The following is a 7,532-nucleotide window of genomic DNA, read 5'->3' on the forward strand; positions in this document are numbered from 1 at the left end:
GTGACAAATAGTAAGTCGTAGCCTTTCACTCATGACAATTCACAAATCTCAATTATGAGATTTTCTCTCAAGTCTAATCTCTAGACTCGACTCAACTCTCTACTTCAATTAATAACCTATTAGACTGGTAGTATTTATAGATTCTAAATTTTCCTGAAACAAATACAATTATAAACAAAAAATTATTTGGAAACTGACTCAAGATTCCCTAATCTAATATGGAAACTAAACAAATAAAACGTATTAGGAAACTAATACTAAAATAGTTTGGTTTAATTTCCTTCAATGAGAGAATTGGGTGGCTTTGGGTTGACAGGATTCGCTGCGGCATATGATTCCAGCATGGGAACCAATTCATGGGGGTTTGCCGTTAGCAAAGGATTTTGATCGGGATGATTGATACATGTACGATTTGTTATGGTGAAAAGAAGTGCCTTTAACCAGGTTGTTACCGATTTGGGATATGTGGCCAGGAGAATGTCACTTGGTTGTGCCCGAAAATGTTTCTGGAGAATTAGGAGTCCCTTGAGAACTCCCGTGGACTACCAAAAACCTTGGTACAAGTGAATGTGCTCACTTAACCAACCTCTTTCCCTAGGAAGCACAGAGACCATATGCAAATACCTTTGGAGGATTTGGTCACACTACAACAAAAATGACCTTTAACGGCATTTAAAGATGTCAGTATAGATTATCTAAACTGACACTTTACCTTTCCTCACACCTCGGACGAGTGTTGTCCCTTCCAATGTGGGGATAGGCTCGTACTATTCAAAGTATCAGGAAAATTATCCTGTTATAACATTCCATCTGCCAACAAAAATTTCTTTTCCTGACAATCAAAAGTGTCAGGATATTGTCGAAGTTGTTGAGCTATGCGGACACTTTTAACTGCCAAGAGTTTTTTCTTTTTTTTTTTAAATAAAGAAGCAATTTGGTTGTGCTCCCTGCTATACAGTCCGTCAATCAGATACACAAAGGACTTATAAAATTATCCCAAAGAACAGAATGCATGTAGTAATTTAAAAGCAAAAATCAATGCTCAAATATCATTTATTGAACTAAAAGTCAACAACAAGTACTAACATACTAATCGAAAAAGTTGTTTAAAGTAGAATAGCAATGTTAAACAATGCCACTAGCTAAAATTAAAGTAAAAGACTCTTCTAATATAAAAAGTTGAAAGAACTTGTAATAGCTTTCAAACTTTCCAACCAAATGAGAGCCTTCAGTCATAACCACAAAGACACCATCAATCTTTAGTTGGTACCACCTGTGCACAAAGTACTTTGGTATAAGAAATAGACCTAACCATAAATATTTTAGTTTGAGCTACAAGCAGAAACGAAGCTTCAAAAATAGGAATCAAAGATCCAACAAGTACAAGAATCAAAGTCATGCTAAAGTTGCAAGCAACTCTAAAGTTATAGCTGGAGAGCCAAATAATTATTTGTGACAGACATTCCTAGATTCCACTTGATGAGAATAATCTAATGTCCGGGCTCCACTTCCTTTTTTTTTTAATTATCAGACAGCTTTATTGGGAATGAAAGTAAACATCTAATAAAGTAAAAGCCAAGAAGCAAAATTCTGTACACGAGTATGAAGCAAATTTAGATAGATAGAAAATGAATGCCTAATCCTTTTGTCATCTCCCATTTTGTCATCAAGACTGAACGTATCCTTGTCAAAAACTTGTTGCATTGCACACCATTAAGAGCGAGGCTAAGTATCTATGCTGATTGAATTAGCTTTAACATGGTAAGAAAATTAAGTAAATAATGCATCAACAAAAATTTGGACCTTGACCACACAGATGACAGGAACCCAATTATCTAACTGGAGCTATGCATCTGGGGATAGAGTCAATCAATGATCAATATGCCTTAATCCTTCGCAGAACATAATGTAGATTTTATTTTTCAGCCTTCGCAACAAGAAACTAAACTTTTCAAGGATTGCAAACACTAATCCAACATAAGTTATTTCAAACAGAAGACTTTGTTCCTACTTGAGCATCAGTGGTGCAACAACTCTCGTCATACAATTCATTTTGTATTGAGAATGAACCTAATGTTTCTCAATTTCCAAAAAGGCAAAAAACTTTACAGTTCATAACTGCACCTTATTCAAAAAGCACCACTATAATAAGCTTAAAAAAAAGTATGATACTTACTAGCTTGATTGGGATGCTTGGATCTGCAATTGACAGTGTACGGTCTTCATTCCACTCAGGATTTACATTTTTCCTCACCACACGCGTCTTCAATTTCTGCTTCACATATACAGTTAAGAAAAAATCAGCAGAAAGTTCAACCTACGTGTAAGTTGAAATAATAATCTATTATATAAACTGAAAGTCATATCCAGAAATTTAGTCCTCGTATACGGTTGGTCTGCTTCCTTTTGTCAAGAAATTAAACACCCTCAGTGCTCAAACAGGACCAGAAGTAGTAATACATGATAAGTGACTAATTTACGTAATAAATGTATGATATTTTATATTATTTTTAGTCACTTTAGTTATATTATTGGAAGAAAATGAATCATTTTGGCTATAATTGGTGAAAAATGCTTTTAAGTGATTAAATGAGGTTTTTATCACTTTTTAGTGGGATTTTGTGCATTTTTACAGTTTTGACACATTTTCGTATTTTGGCTATAACTTGAGGTACAGTGATCGGATTAAGATGATTTTTGAACCAATTTAAAGATAAGAGATAGATCTACAACTTTGGTGAAGACATCTGAATCCAGTTTGAAGGTTTTCCTAGTCAAAAAGCCAAAGTATAGTAGCCAATTTTATCTGGTCGAAGCTGACATAGGGCAATGAGCAGGCAAGGGTATTTCGGTCATTTCTCAGCCCACACAGATCCAAATGAGGTGATTCTTGATGCATTGGAAAGCTAATTCAAAGGGCTAAACGTTTCATGTTTTGGTCAGGAGCTAAATCAGCTTTTATCATCAAGAAAAGTTCAGTGGAAGTTGATGCAAAATCAGAGCAGAGCTGAAAATTGAACCAGAAGTGACCAAATGGTCACTGTAGCAATCCAGCCGAAATTTGGCCGGATTTGTGGCGGGATTCCTGGCCGGATTGTGGTCAGAAAAGGCTGCTATATACGCGTAAAACTCAATTTCACCTCCACCAACTCACAAGTGATGCTAGACATGTGAGAAACATTCCCAGCTGTAAAAGGAAGGTGGAGGCCTCATTTCTTGACCAACTTTCATCTTCAAATAGCCAAATTCATTGCAAAATGGAAGAGAGAAGACATACGGGAGAAGCTTGAAGTTGCAGAAATGTAGCTCTTTTCATCTTCCTAGTGTTAGTTTAGCTTAGTATAGAGTAAGATAGTTCATCCATTCTTGTTATTAGCTAGATGAAGAAGAAGATAAAGGATGAAGAAGGCAAGGAAGAAAGCTCATGTGACAAGGGTTGTATTCCTTGCAAATCTTTATCTTTTGTATTTGATTCCAAGTTTAGTTAATATATAAGTTCTGGATTTTGTGTTTATTATGTGTTTCTAAAGTTTATGCCTTAGGTTTGGTTAAACTTTCTATAATTGTTAGTGTTTATTATTTGGTTATTTGATTGCTATGATTTGAGCAAGTTATTTAGCACTTTGGCTCTTTAAATCATGATTAATCTGGTACCATTAATTGTGATTATCCAAGGTGTTATTTATGCAATGAAAATTGAGATTTAACACTAGTTCAAGAAGTGTTAAACATAGGAAGTGTAGAGGTGTTTCATCATTTCATGTAATTTCACTGAAAAATGAACTTGTAGCTAATTTCATAACCATGAGAATAGGTATGGATTAGTTATAAGTATAATTGATTCACTACGAAAGTAGGATTCAAATGCATAAGGAAATTACACCATAACTAACCTAGATGTAGTAGATTATTTTGTTATATATTTCAGTGGGTTAAATTTGTTATAATTCATTGATAGTCTAAATAATAGAGAAGCTTTAGTAATACCGGTAATTGTTCACTCTTCCCTGTGGGATCGACCCGATATATACCCTAAACTACTAGTTGACCTGTATACTTGCAATGAATGGGTGTAATTCGGTTTTTTAACTTGTACATATGTAAAATACCCGTCAATACACTCTAGAATGGAATTAATGACATCATGCACATTGCATGGGATTACCATCATCACAAAATGCAAGGACAATATCCACAATGCAAAAGGAACTGCAAGCTTTCATTGTGCAGAGTCCAGGAGCCTGTTATACAACCAAAAATTACGACATAGCATGTAATGCTAAAGAAAAGGTGAAAGGGGAAAGACTGATAAAATTCTAAAGTACAAAGAATAGTATACCACTAACAGTAGAAAATCAGTAACAAGACTTATTTCTAACTTCCAACTCATTGGTGCACATAGAAATTAGAAATCCAGAATCTTTGATGATATTTTCACCTAAATATCACTTCTCGTGACAACCTTCAGACCTTCAATTTTCTCTCCAAGTTCTTTAGCAGAATCCTCTGCAGATTTGCTACAGTAGTTCACCTCAAGTAGTGAGGGGGTAGGAAGTTCCCCAAAATTTTATATAGGGTTAATTCCACTTTGTCCCCCCAAATTTTGGACGATTACCCACTTAAAGTTCCTAAACTTCAAAATGGGACACTTAAATCCTTAAACTTATAAATACCTCCCACTTAAGGAAAATTGTTAACAAATCCTGAATGCCGTTGGTGGTCGAAGTGTCCCATTTTATGAGGGTTTAGGGATTAAAGTGTCCCATTTTATAAGTTCAGGGATTTAAGTGGGAGGTATTTATAAGTTTATAGATTTAAGTGTCCCATTTTGAAGTTTAGGGACTTAAGTGGATAATCGTCCAAAGTTTGGGGGGACAAAGTGGAATTAACCCTTTTATATAACCTCTGAACAAACTTTTTTTACAATGATGTGTGTTACATAAAGATTATATAACCTGTTATTAGGCACAAGCACTTTGACATGTTTAGCTCCTCAAACATGAGCTAGCCATAACCCAACAATCACCTAATAAATTTATGTTTGTAAAAGTCACCGGACCTACTACTTAACATGGCCAAATAACTACCTCAATTGTTGAAGCTTTCTTCCTACCCTGAGGGCTTCAAAGCCAGTCACAGAATGATAATAAGAAAGGATTTAGATATCTGAAACATGTAAAGTTAATCAAGGGCCAAAGCAAATCAATACAATTTACGAGATTAACAGTCATTCAATGCTAAGTAGCAATCATTACGCAAGTGTCTTGATGCTTGGGAGTTGGGACCATAGAAGGCTAATGTCCTATAGATGAAAAGTTTCCCCCAATCACTCTAAGTAAACTACTGGCCTATGGTTATACAAATCCTTGATGAATAAAGTCACGAAAGAAAAGTATACTGGCTCGTAATCAAGATGCATAGAGAAACATCAGCAAAATTGCACCAATTAAATCCCAGTGCCATCTACCTTGTACTGATACGACAGATGGTGCATATATCCTATATCAAAATGACTATTTTATTTTCAACTTGAAGACAACGAAGATTAACTGGATATCAATAAGAATTTTGCATTAGCAAAGCCCTCCAGGAGTATTTAACTAAGGTATCAGTTGACCAATACCAGCAATGCAAAAGCCCCAGAAGAGAACAAACAGATGAAAATTTGTGCCGCTTCACCCAAGTTCCCAAACCCAAACCCAGAATACATATGTTTCCACTTTGTAGTCAAAAGGAAAACAAAATTATCACCGACAGCAGAATACACATCTCAATACCCAGTATAAATATCTATACTACAAAAGTTTACTTTCTAAAAAGGGCCAAATTTTTTCATTCAAAATCTTCTGATCAGAAGCTTGAAACACCCTGACATTATCCAAAACCGCATAAAAACATTTAAGATCTTGTAAGAAACAAAAAGTAGAATAAAAACATCATACCACTATCAAAAATTAAAACATTACTCAACACAAAGATCAACACAGAACCCTGTTTAACAAATTTACATAAAAAAATTCAATCTTTGCACAAAGTCAATGAAAATTGACCACAAACAGAACCCATAAAGAAAATATGTTTATACATAAAAAAAAGGAAAAAAATCTGCAATAAAATAGAGAGAGAGAGAGAGAGAGTTGTTGGAATTTACCACTAAAAGTAGGCAAGACAGAGACTTTACAACCGAAGTTGAAATCTCAGCCAACAAAGCCACCATTGCAGAGCTCAGAAGGCTTTCCTTCCAACACTACTAGACCACAAGACCTCCATCTCCAACCCCAAAGCCCAAATGCCAAAAGAGAGCAACAAAGCCTAGGTTTTGACAATGAGGCTAGAGGCATGAGGGGCTCCGAACATAAGGGTTGGGGAGAAAAATCCTCTGAGGGATCAGCAGAGAGATTCCTAAAAACCCCAAAGAGTTCTTGCCAACACAGAACCCTGTTTAACAAAAAAGTAGTGAGACGAATCTCATCTTGTAGCGGCGTCTTTGTTTATGTGCTTGATTCACTTGAATGTGAGAAATGAAAAGTGAATCCAGATCCAAGCCTTTCACCTACATAGACAAACCTCTGCATTGCTTTCAGCATTCTTGAGCAAATCCAAAATGAAGCTAGCAGATTTAACAGGCCAGCGACCTTGTCCATTTGAATGCCTATTCTTGGCCTGAGCAGTACACCCAACACCTCCACAGAGAGAGGGGGAGGGGGGGCTGGAAATGGTGGAGCTGGAAAATGAAAATTTTGAGCAAGTGCTTTGACCAAGTGTTTTGGCCGGTAGAATGAAAATTTTGAGTGTTTTAGAGCAAATGCATCTTCCGCCAAAATCAAAAGATGATGTTTTGTGTCTTTCTTTTTTTTTTTTTGGTACATCTCACATTTTTTCAAGTGTCATGTTAGGTAGTCTAAAGGTACATTATTATTTTTATATCTGATAAAATAAAAAAAATTAGAGTATATATTATTGAATTGCTAATAAGTGCCATAATAGGAGTGCTATAATGACATAAACCAGCAAGTGTCCTTATAGACATGTCAGGAAAGGTCATTTTTGTTGTAGTGTCACTGTCATCTTCTTTTTCTTCAATAAACAATTTTGGTACATCACCACCTGCAATGCAGGAAGACGAGTTTAATGAAGGGATTGCCATGAGGAATTGGAACCTGAAAGCTGGAGGCTGGTAGACTCTATTCTCATAACACCAGATTATTGTAGTGCGTGTTCGTAAAATAGTTGCATTAGTACGCCTGCAAGCTGGCGTGCTCAAAATTCGATCACTCCTTTGAATTTGGTCAGGACCACAGTAAAAGAGAAAGTGCAACAGAGAATTTAAGCAAGCAGAAATGGACCTCAGAAGAGAAGAAAATACTAGTATCTCTCTCCCACATAAAACGTGTGATGGAAATGGTTATTCAAGCCTCATCTGTCTTTCTTTCCTCAATATTTGCTTATGGACAGGATCCATAAAGAGTTTTTCTCAGGATTTTTCTCCAGCGGTTAGTTATGTGATATGAAAACTTAACAATTTTAGTGCT

At 35.7% G+C, this 7,532-nt stretch overlaps 1 long non-coding RNA gene across 1 annotated transcript; it reads right to left on the reverse strand.

Moving 5' to 3' along the window:
• Positions 1–1,203: 1,203 nt before the first annotated feature.
• Positions 1,204–6,232, reverse strand: LOC113751240. Its single transcript, XR_003464803.1, has 3 exons — positions 6,152–6,232; positions 2,177–2,272; positions 1,204–1,273 (listed from the first exon to the last, which is right to left on the reverse strand). It is a non-coding gene; the product is annotated as an uncharacterized LOC113751240 (long non-coding RNA).
• Between the last annotated feature and the right edge of the window lie 1,300 nt (positions 6,233–7,532).

Source organism: Coffea eugenioides, chromosome 11 (assembly GCF_003713205.1).
Source record: "Coffea eugenioides isolate CCC68of chromosome 11, Ceug_1.0, whole genome shotgun sequence".
Taxonomy (NCBI): Eukaryota; Viridiplantae; Streptophyta; class Magnoliopsida; order Gentianales; family Rubiaceae; genus Coffea; species Coffea eugenioides.